At 33.1% G+C, this 19,551-nt stretch overlaps 1 protein-coding gene and 1 long non-coding RNA gene across 4 annotated transcripts in view; one reads left to right on the top strand and one right to left on the bottom strand.

The window, feature by feature from the left end:
- The window catches only part of LOC128173459 (uncharacterized), a 28,513-nt gene extending 20,207 nt beyond the window's left edge, over positions 1-8,306 (bottom strand). Inside the window, exon 1 of one of the 2 annotated variants that reach the window (XM_052839149.1) lies at positions 8,194-8,306. The gene's annotated coding sequence lies outside the window, so the exon portion shown is untranslated. The remainder of the gene's footprint in view (positions 1-8,193) is intronic. The other variant, XM_052839150.1, reaches the window with a different exon arrangement.
- Positions 8,307-12,351: 4,045 nt separating this feature from the next.
- LOC128173417 (uncharacterized) lies at positions 12,352-18,750 on the top strand. 2 transcript variants are annotated; one of them, XR_008242502.1, is made up of 5 exons: positions 12,352-12,800; positions 14,978-15,060; positions 15,228-15,436; positions 15,775-15,973; positions 16,382-18,750. It is a non-coding gene; the product is annotated as an uncharacterized LOC128173417 (long non-coding RNA). The 2 variants fall into 2 exon arrangements; XR_008242503.1 differs by lacking the exon at positions 14,978-15,060.
- The last annotated feature ends 801 nt before the right edge of the window (positions 18,751-19,551 follow it).

Genomic DNA, 19,551 nt, shown 5'->3' with positions numbered 1-19,551 from the left:
AAACAAAATACGGATTTAAAAAAAATATGCATTACATTTTAGTTATTAGCTGCATGCACTTAAAATCTACCTTGAATCAGAGCTGTGTATGTACCATTACGTAAGCTATCACTCGCCCGCGGCCGAGAAAACCGGTCACCAGGGTCGCGGCTGGACTACCTACATGTATATAGCGGTCAGCGGTTATCTAAAAAATACACGAGAGTTGCGTCTCTCATATAAGAGTTTTTAAACCGCGAACTCAAGAATTGTTTAGTTTTAATTACACATAAAAGTTAATGGAATAAACGATTGGGTGTCAATTAAGAAACCGTTCAGATAATGAATAAAAGCAATGTCATTCTCAATCTAAAGCAATATCAGACATAGATCATTTGTAGGTCTTAAGTTAAAAATACTTCTATTTGATAGATTTAGTCATCACACTGCAAACTTTTCAAATCTTCCCGGGTTCTGAGATGTGCGTGTGTGTGCGTTAAACCTTTACGCATTCTATCCTTCGCCCACGGCCGAGGAGATGATCAGCCACGGCTGCACTACCTTGGGTTAAGCGGTTATCAAATACGCAAGATTCGCACACGCACACATACATGTATATGAACATGTTTGAGTTTATATAGCCGTAAATTTATGAACTGTTTTAATTTTATGTTATAAAAGTTTGTCCATCTTGTAATCCTTTTATGAAACATTTGAGTGCAAATTTAAAAGTCGTTCTGAAAATTAATAAAAGCGATATTACTCCAAATCGGACACATCGTCAGACATAGGTGCATGTTTGAAATTGTGTACGGATACAACGTAATATATTTTATGTTTTCAACTATTATATTGGTTTAAGATAAAAAGGTAAATTTATTTTACTTGTACAATTGATTCAGCATTGATTTATAAGATAGCGTACAAAGTAGTTTAAAAATCAAATCAATTATAATCAAAGTCCATGTTACATGTTTGCGGTAGCTGTTGGCACGATAAAAGAGTGAGTTTTTAAACAAGTTTAGACTAGATTCTATCGGTCAAATATAAATAACTTCTGTAGTTTTTCTACATGGTCGTTCGTTTCATTATGGAAACGAACTCTTTGCTGCGTTGCCCCCCCCCCCCCAATCCTCCCGCCCCGCTGCCAAGTGCTCGGGCTGGACTTTTTTTTGGATTTGGTAAATTGGCGAAAAGATATCTAGATCTGTACATGTCGAAAATCATTTTTGGTGACTACTTCTTATGTGTAACATTTTCTACTGAACGTGTTTAACTTTCCCATCCGTTTGTTTATTCGGTCAGTCTGTGTTAATTCATTCGCCACGTGCGACTGAAAATCTTTTGCCGCTTCAGTGCACACAGCTCAGAACATATATAGCCCCAGGTCATCAATTTTTATGTAGTTGAGTAACAGTTGAAGGGTGCTTTCACTACAGTGGTCAATTGATAAACAATGAGACTATTGTTCGAAGTCAATCATCTTCACATTAAAAGTGTGAGATCGTAATCTGAGAATGTGGCTATTAAATTAGCTGTTGAACACGCTAAACTTCTATAGTTATGAACAAAATAATTTTTAATACATTACTAGAATTTGACCCGTGCGTGCACGATTTGACATTGTATATGATATCGGACATGAGCTATGTTACCCACTAAAAAATTCATGAAATTCTGCATGTGTAAAATCCGGATGTTTTTGGAGTTACCACCCTTTATTTTAGAGTCTCACAAAATTAATTTTTAAAATTTTTCTACATACTTTTTTCATGTATTCGAAAGATAATTCACTATATTATGCAACTGAGAATTTAAAAATTTGATTTTCATGTATACCGCATAAAAATAGCAGGAAAATCCCTACCCATCATGCTTTTCCCCAGAGAAAAACCCCCAGAATTTTATACGAAACTGTGTTTAGCTACCTTTTATATTTGAATGAATCGTTTTAAGGTCAGACGACATGTTCCTCGAGAATCTTGTTTGTATCTCCTCGTAATGAAGAGTTCCAATAAAAAATATTAATTTTATAATTACTTTAAAAAAGATCAAAATTTACTTGGATTTGGTTATTTGTCTAGATGGCCGATTGGTTAGAACTGTGGCCGCTCACTGCCAGAAGCGTATAGGTTCTAGAGGTCGTGAGTTCAAAGCCTCGCCCCGGCGGAGATATAGTTATAATATTGTGAGTTTCGCTCTGCTGTAGGTGTATTTATTTTTATATCACCAATTGTGATTTTCACCAAGTGTATTTTCAAGAAGATTATATAGGAAATTGCATACTCTAGTATTTTGCAGAAATGCCTGGTAAGGTACCCTAATTTTTTGCAAGAAAGCTTGTCAAAGTAGTAGTAAACCATTAACAAATTCCTGGAAAAAGTTATCTAAAATTGAGGAACGTGTCGTCTGACCTTAAGCTCATATTTAACTTAAATTTAGTCCGAATTTCCTCTATCAATTTTCAAATTGTACCTATGTTTGATCAAGTTTTATGAAAATCTGACTTTTAGGAGCTCCAAACCATTGATTGCCTAAAACTGTTTTTTTATAATCTGTATTATATTGTCATTAACATTATATAAGGTCAATGATCAAAATTTCGAGATATTTTATCTTGAATCGATTTTATGTATTTTAAAGATTTTTCCAATCGCGTGCCACCCAGTGATATAAATTTATAGACGCGTTAATATAACCATAAAATATTTAAAATGATATTAAAAAACACATAAAAACTTAACTTTTGCAATTACACTGCAAATAAGAAAATGAGAAATTTCCGAATTTCCTCTGTTTCAATTTTAATCTGCCTTTGTCGGAGCATATCTTCCTCAAATAAACAAATCATGGATATCAATATCGATATTTGTTAATAACGTTGTTATTTTGTGTTTTTAAAACAACTTTGGACTTCAGATATTGAACTGTGTAAAAATTATTTTGAAATCTCAAACCCTGAGTAAACGTAATCCTTAAACTGAAGGCGTGCGTCCTTAAGAAATAACATTTTTCTTATATTTTATAGGCCCTGTATTCAAACACACATATGTTTTTAAATATTATTTGTTATAACAAATTGATTAATTTGTTATCACAGAATACACTCCTTTTTTAACGAATTTATAACATTGAAATCAAGACACCGTTCAGCTTGTTAAATATACGTTTAAACAAATTTTCTACAACCGAAAATACGAATTAAACCTTTAAAACGACGAATTCAAGAATAAGTTATTTCAAATTTAATTTATTAAAACAGATTTCAAAATTTGTAAAACATGAATTCAGCAAGTTTAATATAGCAAATTTAAATCGTAATTTTGTTGTGATTATGTATATTTGTGACGTAAATAAAAATATCCGGTTTTAATTGTTTGAATTTATTAAAGTCCAAAATCACATTAAACAAACATCATCTTAAAAGAACCTAAAAATGAGAATGTATATTAATATCTATCCCGCTTGTCTCATCATAAACAGATGCTTAAACTGATCAAACTGATTTAAATTTCAAATATAAAATACCACTCAGTTTACAGAAGAAAATTAATTCGATATGAATAAAATATATAACAAAGTTGACTTTATCAATAAAATATGCGTATGTATATAACAAAATTGAATTTCTAAAATCTGCCATACTAAATAATATGCGTTTTATTTTTAAGAAATCTAGGATCCTATCGGTTCTTAAAATAGTAAAAAGGTGTTTGTGTGTGCGTCTAAGTTAAGGAATTTACATTTACACAAGTGACACATAAACACATTGAATTTAAACCCAAAGCAATACAAAAGACCCGTACTGTATTTTAAAGATTCAATCAACCACTCGCTCAATCGGTGAAAAAAAACCCCATAAAGGTTTCCCACTCTACAATGTTGTTCTATCAAGATTTTCTTGAGAAGTGTATCATTAAAATTGGTAGACAAAACATATCTAAATATAACAAAGAAAAAGGGGAATCAGTTTACATTCCTCTGAGTTATGGCCCAATTAGTTTGACTTTTTTGCTCCTAAATGCCTGATCATGCTTTGTTGCCAGTCTTTTTAGTCCTCTACCGGTTTTCACCGGAGGGGACTATAGCTTTCCTCTGCGTCCGTCAGTCCGTCTGTCTGTCCGTATGTCTGTCCGTCCGTCTGTCTGTCCCACTTCAGTTTTCCACACTTTTTTCTTTATGCGTTTAAGGAATAATATGAAGTTTGCTGAACAGCTTCACAATGTCAAACTACAGATCAAGTTTACAATTTTGTAGCGTCTGGTTGACATATTTTCGAGAAAATTAATTTTTTATATTCCAATTTTTTAATGTTCGGGTTCAATATTCTGCATAACAGTGCATTGTTTTCACAATTTCCACACACCGGTAGGGGACGTGTATTGCTTATGCAATACTCTCAGAATGCTTGTTCATCTAGCAAACTTACTTCATCAAATATTGTTTCTCATTATGCACAATTATGGAATGCCATAGCTGCCTTGTGTTGCTATGTCATGCGAAGATGGTGCTTTATTATATAAAGGTGGTGCTTTATTATATGAAGATACTGCTTTTTTATATGAAGATCTTCATATAATATAGCATCACCTTCATATAATAAAGCACCATCTTCATATAATAAAGCACCATCTTCACGTGAAATAACCACAGCATAATATAATAAAGCACTATCTTCACATGAAATAGCCACATAAGGCAGCTATGGCGTTCCATACACAATGGTCAGACTGAAAAGAGCGATGAAGAAAAAAATTGTATATAATTTTGGTTACCTATATGCATTTAAAATAGACAATCTTTAGAATAGTTCCAATTTGGTTTGAAAAAAAAAATTGATGAACATCAAGAATTTTTTAAAGATTTATCCTTTATTCCTATATATGTTTTATGTATTATTTTGACATAATAAAGCATGATATCACTGATCTCAAATCTAAGATATATGGCATCAAACATAAAATTCTTGCAAAATTTGTCTTAAAAAATTGTTAACATGTTTTAATATATTTATATGATTTGATGCTAAATGTCTATCACACTTTCAAGATTTAATTTTGTACATGTCACACAGAACATACAGATTCCGTTACAAACCTGACAAATCTTGAAAAAAATGTGCAGAATGAATAAAGTATAATAAAACAGAAATTGTAAAAATTATCAAAATCTCTTGTTTCTGTCATTTTCGTCCAAGAAAAAGAAAGGCATATGGAAAATTCATAAATTTGTGGTTTTTTTTTTTATTTTTACCTAAAAAGAACTTTCCAAAAGAAAAAAATAGCTTCCTAAAAACCTGTTTGTTTATTCAATTCAAATGGGATTTCTTTATGAATAAGTGTAATTATTAAATGATAATATTTCAATGATGATAAAATAAATAAAATCATTTTAATATTCATTTTAAATATAATGATCATTTGAGTAATTAAACCAACAGGCGAGGAGTGAGATACTTAAATATAAATGCTTGCATTCACAAAACTCTTCTGAAATTGCCAAGTTTCTTTACAAAATTCAACTTCAATGAGAGAAGCATAACATAATAATAAAACAGAGAGAGAGAGAGAAAGAGAGAGAGAGAGAGAGATTTCTTTGACATATTTATTGCTTCTATTGTATTAAGATATATCTTTCTTATACCATGTATATCATAAAAAAGCAAACGTTATCCATACATGTCAAAGACCAACGTTGTTGTTGATATCGACGATATCGACTACAAAATGTCGATATCGACATCGATATCGAAAAATGCTAAACCAATTATGGTGTCGATATCGACGATATCGTACACAACTTGACGATATCGACATTGACATACACTGATGAAGATGCAAAATCAATTTTATTATCGATATCGTTTTCAAGCTAATTATCTACGTATAAAACCTGGTTTAATGCGGAAGTTTGAAATATCAATGGATACTAATATCATTTTTAGGTCAACTCAGGTGACCAAAATCTTCTTTTCTACTCCCAGACATGTTAGGAAAAAACTGGTTGCATGGTTATAATGTCTATGAAGCCCTCTAACAAAATCATGGCCCCTGTGTCAGGGGTACTGGCGCTAGGGTGGGGTCAATATGGACATACATCAGAAATACTGTGGAATCATTAGAATTCGTGGTGGCTCAATTTTCGTGGATTTCGTGGGTACCTCTCATCCATGAATAAGCATCCTCCACGAATAATATATTAGGGTTATAAAGTCATATTTCGTTTTGTAGGTATAAGAAAATACACGAAATTACGTCCCCACGAACCTATAAAATTTCAGCAATCCACGAAAATTGGCCCCCACGAAAATTAATGATTCCAAAGTATAATAAATCTTAAAAAATCTTCTCTTCTCCAATATATATATATATATATATATATATATATATATATATATATATATATATATATATATATATATATATATATATATATATATATATATATACATAAAATCAAAAAAGAAAAAGAAAATGAACAGTTCCAAAGTTTCTAGCGCTTTCTGGATTTACATCCTTCTTCAGGTGAATGTACATAAGTTATGTATGATAACTTATGTACATTCACCTGAAGAAGGATGTAAATCCAGAAAGCGCTAGTGAATAGAAACTTTGGAACTGTTCATTTTCTTTTTCTTTTTTGATTATTTATACTGTGTGATATTACCTTTCACTCATGTTGGATTATATATATATGTTAAAAACTAAATGCATGATTATGATGTCCATGAAGCCCTCTAACAAAAGTGTGAAATTCATGACCCATGTGTAAGGGTTTCAGGCTCTAGGGTGGGGCCAGATAGTAAAAATATATTAAATCTTAGAAAATCTTCTTCTATACTCCCATATATATTTGTTAAAAACTAAATCCCTGGTTATAATGTCCATGAAGCCCTTTACCAAAATTGTAAAATTAATGACCGATGTGTCAGGGGCTCAGGCTACAGGGTGGGGTCAAAATGGCCATATAGTTAATTTTTAAGAAAAAAATCTTCTTTACTCCCACAAATGTGGGCAAACATCTGAATACATGGTTATGAAGTCCACTAACTCCCTAAATTGTAAAAATTCATGGCCCCTGGGTCAGGAATTAAGGACATGGAGGATATGGCAATATAGTGTTAAGGTATATAATGTTTAAAAATCTTTTTCTCTATTCTCACACATCTGTATGAAAAACTGACTTCATAATTATGTTTACCAGGAAGTCCTCTACTGGTATGGGTTTTGACCCTAGGGCAGGGCCAAAATGAATGTGTAGGTGTTAATACATATAATATTTAAAAATTATCGTCTTTACTCCCACACACCTGAAAGGAAAACTATATTCATGATTTTGTAGACCAGATCTTTAAGTTTTTCGCCAAAATTATAGGTTTCATAGTTCTTTTTGAAATATTTAGGACAGGGAGCTCGAGGTGGTCGTCATTACAAATTTATAATTGTTCTACTCCAGAATAAAACCTAATTAAATGCATATATAAGACTCCTTGACAAGTTTGTATATGGGTTATATGCTACTCAGGTGACCGTTAAGGTCTCTGTTTACTTTGCTGGTCGGTTCAGAACCAACTTATCGTTTTATCTGATTCAGACAGTTTTTTTCTCACTATATATACTTCACTCTCTTTTACGTTAAAACAATACGAGATAGATATGATTTGGCAAACCAATTCACGCAATAACCATCATATTATTAATTATGTTTCCTCATTGTTTCAAAACCTAAAACTTTCTTTAATGCATGACAAATTGTTCAAAATCGTATTGTATTGAAAGATGTTAGTTAATAAATAAACATGGGATATTGTATACAATAACCCCGCTTTTAGATGAAATGGCAGAGATGGTGACTTACCAATTTCTCCTAGAAACAATAACATTCCATTCCTTCTTAATATTTGTGTGAAGATATGAATACCAACTGTTTTAGTCAAGTTATTGCTTTTTCTGCAAATAGCATTATTCATCCTACAATGTCCGGAGTGTAGGAGTGGTCAAAGATTTATTTCATACCCAAATGATATTGTGTCTGTATATACGTTATTGAAATTGTGCATAGGTTGACCATAATCAACGATTTCAGCGTTTGAATCTAAATAAGAACCCTCTGATTCTCTTGCGCGTTAGGTTTACGCCTCAACAGTCTAGTAAAAACTGTACAAAAGCAATATAAAAAACATATTTCGTGAAAAAGAAATTTTAGATAACTTACTTAGTGTTTTATTCTGCCCGTTCTGTTGAGACGCCATTTTGTTCGATCAATCAACAGCGCATAATGTGTTTGGTCACATGTTAAAATGTTTATGCAAATTCTACAAGATACTTCGAATCTGATTAGCTGTTGTGTAAACCATGTCATCCGTTATTGTTGCAACAACAGGGGCGGATCCATGCCATACATTAAATGATATGACGATATTTCCCTTTGAATTTTAATACGGAAGCAGCTGTTGATTCCTTGATTACATTTATAGTCACACGATGTCCGAATAATACAAACTTATTAAGTTGCGTTAGAAAAGTAAACTTATTGTGCCTCAGACATCCTCCTTAGTAAGCGACCCCCCCCCCCACGTCGGAAAATATGCTTCAACATGTGTAAATACATATGTATATATGTTTTTAACTTTTTTGTTGTTTGGTCTTAATGTTTGTGGAATACCGTCGCGTGTTGCAAATATAATCAATCGTTGATATATCACCACAAATCCTGATTTAAATTGTTTGCTCATTACACTCATGCATTTTAAAAAACATTAAAAGTTCAAATCAGTCTGCTTGCTCTTATTCATAAAGTGTAATACAATACCTTTAAATAAGACGGTTAAAACTAGTCCGAGAATCTTGTGTTCAGTCTTGTGTAAATCAAAAGAAAACTGTCCTATTTAGAGTCTATATTGTAAATAGGTGGTCTTAAGTGACAATGTATGCAAATTGTGTATTAGAAGAGCTTGCAACTCGATTACATTCCACATGTAGCAATCCAACTTATACTCATAGCTCTCATTCTCAGGAAGAAATTCCAAAAAAAATCATTTGTCAGTTTTAAATATTTTGAATATTCCATTGTAACACAATTAACGTCATTTGATAATTGTATTACTCTTGAACTAACATTCTCTGAACAGAAGCATGATATATTCTCCCAGTCTTACTTACTCGTGCATAAGAAACGTGATATGTTCCATTGGACATATTTACTCGTACCTTTATTATATAACCAGTGAAGCCTAGTTTTTAAAACTTTCTTTAATGCATGACAAATTGTTAAACATCGTATTGAAAGAAGTTAGTTAATAAATAAACATGCGATAGTTTATACAATAACCCCGCTTTTAGATGAAATGGCAGAGATGGTGACTTACTAATTCTCCTAGAAACAATAACACTTCCATTCCTTCTTAATATTTGTGTGAAGATATGAATACCAACCGTTTTAGTCAAGTTATTGCTTTTTCTGCAAATAGCATTATTCATCCTACAATGTCCGGAGTGTAGGAGTGGTCAAAGATTTATTTCATACCCAAATGATATTGTGTCTGTATATACGTTATTGAAATTGTGCATAGGTTGACCATAATCAACGATTTCAGCGTTTGAATCTAAATAAGAACCCTCTGATTCTCTTGCGCGTTAGGTTTACGCCTCAACAGTCTAGTAAAAACTGTACAAAAGCAATATAAAAAACATATTTCGTGAAAAAGAAATTTTAGATAACTTACTTAGTGTTTTATTCTGCCCGTTCTGTTGAGACGCCATTTTGTTCGATCAATCAACAGCGCATAATGTGTTTGGTCACATGTTAAAATGTTTATGCAAATTCTACAAGATACTTCGAATCTGATTAGCTGTTGTGTAAACCATGTCATCCGTTATTGTTGCAACAACAGGGGCGGATCCATGCCATACATTAAATGATATGACGATATTTCCATTTGAATTTTAATACGGAAGCAGCTGTTGATTCCTTGATTATATTTATAGTCACACGATGTCCGAATAATACAAACTTATTAAGTTGCGTTAGAAAAGTAAACTTATTGTGCCTCAGACATCCTCCTTAGTAAGCGACCCCCCCCCCCCCCCCCACGTCGGAAAATATGCTTCAACATGTGTAAATACATATGTATATATGTTTTTAACTTTTTTGTTGTTTGGTCTTAATGTTTGTGGAATACCGTCGCGTATTGCAAATATAATCAATCGTTGATATATCACCACAAATCCTGATTTAAATTGTTTGCTCATTACACTCATGCATTTTAAAAAACATTAAAAGTTCAAATCAGTCTGCTTGCTCTTATTCATAAAGTGTAATACAATACCTTTAAATAAGACGGTTAAAACTAGTCCGAGAATCTTGTGTTCAGTCTTGTGTAAATCAAAAGAAAACTGTCCTATTTAGAGTCTATATTGTAAATAGGTGGTCTTAAGTGACAATGTATGCAAATTGTGTATTAGAAGAGCTTGCAACTCGATTACATTCCACATGTAGCAATCCAACTTATACTCATAGCTCTCATTCTCAGGAAGAAATTCCAAAAAAAATCATTTGTCAGTTTTAAATATTTTGAATATTCCATTGTAACACAATTAACGTCATTTGATAATTGTATTACTCTTGAACTAACATTCTCTGAACAGAAGCATGATATATTCTCCCAGTCTTACTTACTCGTGCATAAGAAACGTGATATGTTCCATTGGACATATTTACTCGTACCTTTATTATATAACCAGTGAAGCCTAGTTTTTAAAACTTTCTTTAATGCATGACAAATTGTTAAACATCGTATTGAAAGAAGTTAGTTAATAAATAAACATGCGATAGTTTATACAATAACCCCGCTTTTAGATGAAATGGCAGAGATGGTGACTTACTAATTCTCCTAGAAACAATAACACTTCCATTCCTTCTTAATATTTGTGTGAAGATATGAATACCAACCGTTTTAGTCAAGTTATTGCTTTTTCTGCAAATAGCATTATTCATCCTACAATGTCCGGAGTGTAGGAGTGGTCAAAGATTTATTTCATACCCAAATGATATTGTGTCTGTATATACGTTATTGAAATTGTGCATAGGTTGACCATAATCAACGATTTCAGCGTTTGAATCTAAATAAGAACCCTCTGATTCTCTTGCGCGTTAGGTTTACGCCTCAACAGTCAAGTAAAAACTGTACAAAAGCAATATAAAAAACATAGTTTAGTGAAAAAGAAATTTTAGATAACTTACTTAGTGTTTTATTCTGCCCGTTCTGTTGAGACGCCATTTTGTTCGATCAATCAACAGCGCATAATGTGTTTAGTCACATGTTAAATTTTTTATGCAAATTCTACAAGAAACTTCTAATCTGATTGGCTGTTGTGTAAACCATGTCATCCGTTATTGTTGCAACAACAGGGGCGGATCCATGCCATACATTAAATGATATGACGATATTTCCCTTTGAATTTTAATACGGAAGCAGCTGTTGATTCCTTGATTACATTTATAGTCACACGATGTCCGAATAATACAAACTTATTAAGTTGCGTTAGAAAAGTAAACTTATTGTGCCTCAGACATCCTCCTTAGTAAGCGACCCCCCCCCCCCCCCACGTCGGAAAATATGCTTAAACATGTGTAAATACATATGTATATATGTTTTTAACTTCTTTGTTGTTTGGTCTTAATGTTTGTGGAATACCATCGCGTATTGCAAATATAATCAATCGTTGATAGATCACCACAAATTCTGATTTAAATTGCTTGCGCATTACACTCATGCATTTTTAAAAACATTTAAAGTTCAAATCAGTCTGCTTGCTCTTATTCATAAAGTGTAATACAATACCTTTAAATGAGACGGTTAAAACCATTCCGAAAATCTTGTGTTCAGTCTTGTGTAAATCAAAAGAAAACTGTCCTACTTAGAGCCTATATTGTAAATAGATGGTCTGAAGCTTGCAACTCGATTACATTCCACATGTAGCAATCCAACTTATACTCATAGCTCTCATTCTCAGGAAGAAATTCTTTTAAAAAAATCATTTGTCAGTTTTAAATAATTTGAATATCCCATTATAACACAATTAACGTCATTTGATAATTGTATTACTCTTGAACTAACATTGTCTGAACAGAAGCATGATATATTCTCCCAGTCTTACTTACTCGTGTATAAGAAACGTGATATGTTCCATTGGACATATTTACTCGTACCTATATTATATAACTAGAGAAGCCTAGTATTTAGTATCACAATACAACGCCCAAATGCTTTAAAAGACTTTATAATTAGAACCCACAAGCTCAGATTACTTATAATTACTTTATGGAGCATGGTATCCTGCATTTTGAAGACAACGCTGGAAGGTCATTAACCGGATAACTGGTGTATACTTATTCCTTATGTATCTAATGATTTGCACAAAATGCAGGTTGGAGGAAGTTCCATATATTTACTACCAACTTTAAGGGGACCAAAGTAAATGGTCATTTCCAAGGATTAGTGTCAGTGATGAAAGGACATTCCGATCTTAATATATGTCCCGGTCGAATGAAGTCAGAACTCTACTGATAGCCAAGGAGTTACCTTGTCGCTATTTCTCAACAGTATTCCTGAGACAATTTCCACCAGAGATTGGTTTCGCCTTTTTGTATTACTGGACTTGATATCATCAATAATTGTGTTATTATGTAAAAATTATAAACACTATTCTGATGTTCTGTATTGTGTTACAGAACTCATTTGGTGCCGTAACCAAGGATAAGCTAGTCAGACGAACGGGAACACTAAAGTCGCCGAGGAACAGTTCTCTACGTACTCTCTCGTAGGTACATTGTTTATGTTTTTGCCACAAAACTATCAACTTGGCCGATGAAGCTTTTATTTCTGCTGTTCAGGAGTTATCAATTTATGATAAATAATTTGAATCCAAATTTTGGAACAAGTCAAATCGCACCGTTTGACGGGGATCCAATTTTAAAAAAAAACAAAAAAACCATGGAATAAGTCTGTTGCGAAACATGAATTTTTGGAGAGGGTTAAAAGGAAAACGTAAAGCTCGTTGCATTTAAAGCAAGTTCTGGGGTGGTCGTTAGCAACTTCTTTCATATATATTTAAAAAAGGATCCTTGGGTAAGTTGGAATGCACGGAAAACTGAATTATCTTATAGATTTGCTGACTTGACTGACGCTCAACTTTTGAGACGAGTGAAACAAGTAAAAAATCGTTCACACCAACAACCAAAATTAATGTAAACTAGATCTCGTTACAAGTAACGAATAGGTCTTCCGTCCACTTTGTTTTATATGATACAATGAAATATCGATACTCTCTGCCAAATCTGAGATCCTTGTAAAACTAGTTTTTTTTGTTTATCTCGAGACTGGAAACTGACGAACGAAAGTGATTAATGGAAAAAAAGCTAGTGGTTCTTGTACATTTGCCTAGTGTTCATCAGTGTTTATTATGCTAGATGAAACATCTAAGAAAATTTGTTAGACTTGTTAAAAACATGAATTGTTTGAACTCTTCCGGTGAGCACCGGAGGTGACGGTTGACAAAATTAAACCCGTTGAACACATCTTCAATCAATTGTCTATCATTCATAAAAGTTTCATGTCTCAATCACTTCCAGTGACTAAAATCTCGGGGATATGAAATTCATACGGACGACTGGAAATGAACTTTGGAAAAAATGAAATCAATTCCTGAGGATAAAGTTATGTTCAATCAGTCCTGCAAATTTCAAGAAAATCTATCAGGCCATCTCTGAGAAATTTTGTAGACAAAAAATGGGGAACAAAATTCGTACCCAATTTTCGAGCCAAATTGAGCTCCAGAGAATGGCGCCACTGGCGTAAAACAAAAACAATAGGCTCAACTTCAGACTATGGTCTACCTATCCTGAAAATTTCATATCCATGTCTCTGATAGTTTCAGAGTTTTAGTGTGCACAAAATAAGTCGTAAAAATGAACAAAATTGCTGATAAATCGGTACCGGAAGTGACGAAATGAAAATTATCAAAAATGTGTTAAGTTCATATCAAGTCTAATCATCTGTGGAAAAATGGTGGAAATCGGTCGAATAGTATTCGATAAATTGTCTGCACAAAATTTGTGGAAAAAAATTAATAATAATAATAAGAAACAGTACGAAAACAATAAGTTCTTCCGTTGGAAACTTAATTAGCCTACCTATATTGCATACCCAAACGTCATAAAAATCCTTTAAAAAAGATATATAGCAGTTTCCAGTAAATGAATAACGAAGCCTTTTTTAATTCTTACCAAAATATTAACAGCTTCGTACAAACAAGTTGATAAAACAGGATTATCAACAGTCCTAATTGAAGTCATCTTTTTGTAAGTTCTATAGTCGAAATAATGACCTTGTCAGCAAATACAATCTTCCATTGAGTCGAATGTTAATCGACGTTTTTCATACTTATTGTCAAACCGTTCACACTTTTTTTTTGGCTTTGTATCCAAGGAAAGATAACTTTAAAATTTGGCTAGGAATAGGCAGTGATTATTAAGACTGGTGATTAGCACAATGGATGGACGTGCAGACACTTAGTGTCTTTGTAACAATATCTTTGCTTATGCTGTCCAATCACCTCGGTTTTATTAATTAATTAAGCAGATTATTAATGAAATTATTAATAAAAATGTCCCATTGATCTTTCCTTATTGTTGAAAACTGGTATTGACCATATTCTGTTTTTACCTCTGCATCTCTGATTCAGTATGTTTGCTATTTATGAAATTGATTATAAGGAAGAGCAGAATGCAAATTTTTTTTCCACAATAGAAGGCTTAAAAGAACAACTATCTGTCATTTTTGGCTGGGCTAGGCAGCCTGAATGAATCAGGGTATGAAGTTTTCGCCCTGTTGTTAATGGTTAACAACAAAAAGTACAGATTTAACAAAAGTTGCATGTTTCTCAATTGTGTCAGTGTAAAATTAATGCAAACAAACCATTTGTTTCTTGATTCGCAGTCTGTTAACAATTCATGGAAAAGATAAGTCATTTAGGAGATGCATGAGTCATGAACCACATCCGCAGTGTCTATTTCAATAAGGTAATATGATGTTTCTGTTAAGGTTTAGTTGTTTATACCTCACATATGCTTATTTACCCTGCTGTCTCTTTCGTTATTGTAGAGTAAGAGTTCTCGGAGACTTTGTTCATTCTTTTCTTCCTCCCAAAATGTCGTGTGGTCTTATATTTCATTGTTTTCTTTTGTAGACTGTTGTACTGCCTCAAGCGATCGAGCTAGGTCACCTTACGATGGATTGGTCTTGCATGGTCCAAGCGCATACCGGTCTTGTTGGCAATGAGAAATGACAAAGACAAAGTGCCGTGAGGAGCGGTATGTACAGCTGAGTGACTTAGTGCAGCGAGGTGGTATTCTTCGGTGCAGCTGCACCCGACTAGAACTTTAGCATAATGGACAGGTAAGACACTTGAACTGGTCTGTTATACAAAGTCCTTGTCTCTTAGAAGTTCATTATAAGGTTATTGCAGTAATGGTGGTCTGTTGTTTCTTGCAGTTACTGTAAATTCCTTATATTACGCGAGTACTTAATTACGCGACCCCGCTGGTTTGTATCAAATCGCGATAATATAAAATTGCGAACGCTGAACTTTTCTCCTTATTTCTTTTAGTTTTCAACTCTCAGAAAATAATGGCGAGATTTCAAAATCCGCGAAGGATGCTTCTCGCGATTTTACGCGGATACTAATTCCTCGCGTTTAATTGGGAATTTACAGTACGTAGTTTTTTCTTCTTCAGACCGATCGTCATTGTACTCTGGATTAGTGTAGGCTTAACCAGACGGTTCCGATACCTTACTGATCGCAAGAAGAGGTCATAGATGAAATGGCATATCGATAGGCATCCTGGGGTGGACGCATCCACTGTTAACTGGCCGAGACTGACCGGGAACCATCACTAGCATTTTCTATGTCATCGTAATGACAACCGTTAACAGGTACTTCTCTTGAACTGAAATAGTGATAAACCTTTTGGAAATACCCTTTGCGCTTTCCATAGTCTATTTTGTATTAGGTTTTTTTGGGGCGGGGCATGTTTGAATGTGGTCTGCCTTTGGGTACCTGCTATATATAGTTACAGCACTTGGTGTACTCACATCCTTTAATCACGAATGTTTTGTTTAAATTTAGTGTGTAACTATTATTTGATAAGGGTTTTTATTTTCTTCTGAGGCTTTGTTATGATTATAAATATGGAAATGATGGAATTTACCGGTATTGGTCACAGATCATGCTTTCTTACTACTGTTTCCGTGGTGCACAATCTAACTCCATTCGTATATTATTTTACATGCAGGTAAAAGAACACGAAATATGGAGAATAACATTTCTTGATTTTTAAACAGCTTTTAGAAGAAATTTTAGATGAGCGGTTCAACAATTAATTCCCAGCAGGCATACAACGTTGTACCAACGTTGAAAGTACGTTGATTATGGTTGACGACATTGAACAACCAGAAACAACGTTACAGGACGTTGAAAAAAAGACGTTGAAAACCAAACCAATTTTCAACGGTAGTATGACGTCTTGTACTCTGAGATATATCGACTAAGACATAACATAAAAAAATTATCTGATTGTATTGTTTTGTAATAAATATATGCATTTTCCCAGATCAAGACTGAACAATAATAGGCCTTTGTACTTCCAATTCTTTAAAGTGGGTCGCGGGTTTACCCTATAAAAAATCTTACGAGAAAACATACCCTGAAAATTTAAATCGTTATTTAGGATACACAGTTCATTATATAAATTTTTTATCGAATTTGCCCACGCTATTTGTATGCAATACCGCTCTAAACTTAGTATTGTCTGTAGTGCTGTTTTGACGCTTTTCTAATGAAATATATAGGAAAATGAGCATATTTCTCTTTATATTCGAGATGGAGTTTTTTTTTAAAACTGCAAATAGCTTCTTAACAATTTAGACGAATTTATCAACGGTGTCTATGTGTAAAGAAAACGTGATTTACAAATTATTTATGTAAAAAAAATTATATGTGTTCTCGCTAGATTTTTTGCTATTTTATTTTATGTTTCTGATTATTCTACCAAAAATTGTCGCATTTCGGTATTTGACGTCATGATTACGACGTCAAAAATGTTAAACCTGTTCCACTTACTAAGTGATGCAATTATTTAAAAACTAAACCCAGGACTGCTAACGATTTGACAGATTTAAGGTTCTAAGGATGATGCAGATTCTTTTTACATAAATATTGTCCACAAAATTACAGAAAAGAGACAATATTTTACGTACAGCCATACATAGCCATGTTCGTACACATAACTCTGTAACAGTAAAAGTGACAATTTTCCTAGTGATTAGACCACCTACCATAATAAACTTGCTAAAGCATATATCTTTCTTTAAAAAATGGACTTTTTGAGAATATGACAGAGCTCGAGATTAAACATATTTTTATCAAGAATCCAAAACTATTAGGGGGGCAGCCTCTCGTGTACACTGTACCTCCGGTATACAGGAAGAACCCCCGGTCTTATGTACAGGAAGAGATCTGTTCTGTTGATATTAAAAAATTATTAACCAGAATCTCTCTCTCTCTCTCTCTCTCTCTCTCTCTCTCTCTCTCTCTCTCTCTCTCTCTCTCATGTGTTAAAAGTTATAGACTACACCGCTGGTTTTTATTTACAGTTTGAACTTTTACATAGACTGAAAAAGAACGCTCCAATTCTTGCTGATTATCTGCATAATTATAATGTGTTGCATTCAATGTGCACTTCCTTTTTTGATTCGCGGAGAATAAATATGAATGATTACTACTGTCTAGTATGAACGGCATATATATAAATGATAACTTCATTATCACCCCGAGCAATTGGTTTTAGAGCGTAATGCGGGAAACTTGAGATGTATCGTTTATGACGTCATAAACGAATGTGCACAAAACGGCCAAACAAGTTGTCTAAATTGCGTACAGAATTTGATGACGAAAGCAAACCCGCGACCCACCTTAAAACAATGCCATTTTTATAACATACATAAAGATATATAAACCAATAGACCTAGAGTAAATTTACAAATATAAAATGCATACTAAACCAGTAAATTCAGGGTGCGTTAGCCATTAGTGTATTACCTCGCCCCAATCTGAACTGTTTGAAACGAGCTGACCAATTAGTATCAAATTACTGGTGCAAACTCAAACAAAGAGATAGAGTCCAGCTGTGGGGAAGGAGAGCGCATTTTGAATTTGAAAGTGTGAAGCAACACATCGGCCATTGAGGCAAAATGATTTGGATTTTATCATCGCAAAAGTGAAGTAAGTTGTCATTTCTTGAACTTTTTAATAACATTGATTCATGTAAAAAAAAATGTGAAGGAAACTCATGCATTATTGAATTATTGAAATTGATCACATGTATGTATATGTGTTTCTTGCATACTTGCTTGGTTGTAATATAATGTTTTGATTTTAATATAAAACACCCGACATTTGGACTGATGAAAGGAGTTAACATTAACTGATTGAGTGCACACATGTTGTTCGACATCGTGTACATGTATCGAAGCAAAATTGGGAGTCCCATTATTATATCTCAGGAAACTCGATTGAAGAGACGGAAGGAAGAACAATGAATTATTGTTTAGAAGAAATGACGACTCTGTGATTCGAACAAACTATTGATATGTGTATCATCTGTTTTATGGTGGTGAACGTGTTGCTCCTTATTGACTAATAAGGAACTATTGTGAGGAAATTAAATCCATAATTAAATAAATTGAGTATTATCTAAAGTTTGGTGACTTGTTGTGTATGAAATAATTTGTTATGTTGTATTATTATTTATATAGTTCAGAAGCTATCTCTATACGAAGAGTTAATGACAACATTTCAACCATATTTCAACCAAATTTAGACATTGGATAAACGTCAGAAGACATTGAATCAACGTTGAAACAACGTCAGAATTCAACGTTGAATCAACGTCGGAATTTCAACGTCCATTCAACTTTCATATTCAACAAATTTTCAACGTTATTTCAACGTTGAAGGGTGACATTGTTTCAACGTTGATACAACGTTGAAATGCCTGCTGGAAATCTTCTAATTTACGGAATTTACACAAATGACAAATAAACGCAATGCATTTAAACCCAAAGCAATACAAAAGAACTGTACATCATTTAAAAAATTCAATCAACTATTCGCTCAATCGGTAAAAAAAACCGCATTGAGGTATCCTTTTCCTCAATGCTGTATCAGGAATTTCTTGAGAAGTTTTTCATAATTAAATCTGTAGACAAAACATATTTTAAAATACTAAGAAAAAGAGGGAATTGTTTTTTTGTCCACTTAGTTATTGCCTATTCAATTTGACCTTTTTGCTCCTAAAATGTTACCGCAGCCTGATTAGGCTTTGTTGCCAGTATTTTTCATCAAGCAATTAATTTCATCAAATATTGTTTTTCTTTATGCACAGTTTACAGACAATGTATTTAGTAATAATTTGGTATAATTAAAAAGAAGGTTAGTTATCCCAAATTTTAGA

This window comes from Crassostrea angulata, chromosome 2, assembly GCF_025612915.1.
Source record: "Crassostrea angulata isolate pt1a10 chromosome 2, ASM2561291v2, whole genome shotgun sequence".
NCBI classification, from domain to species: Eukaryota; Metazoa; Mollusca; class Bivalvia; order Ostreida; family Ostreidae; genus Magallana; species Magallana angulata.
Note: the sequence above shows the minus strand (reverse complement) of the source record. Positions and strands in the feature narration are given on the sequence as shown.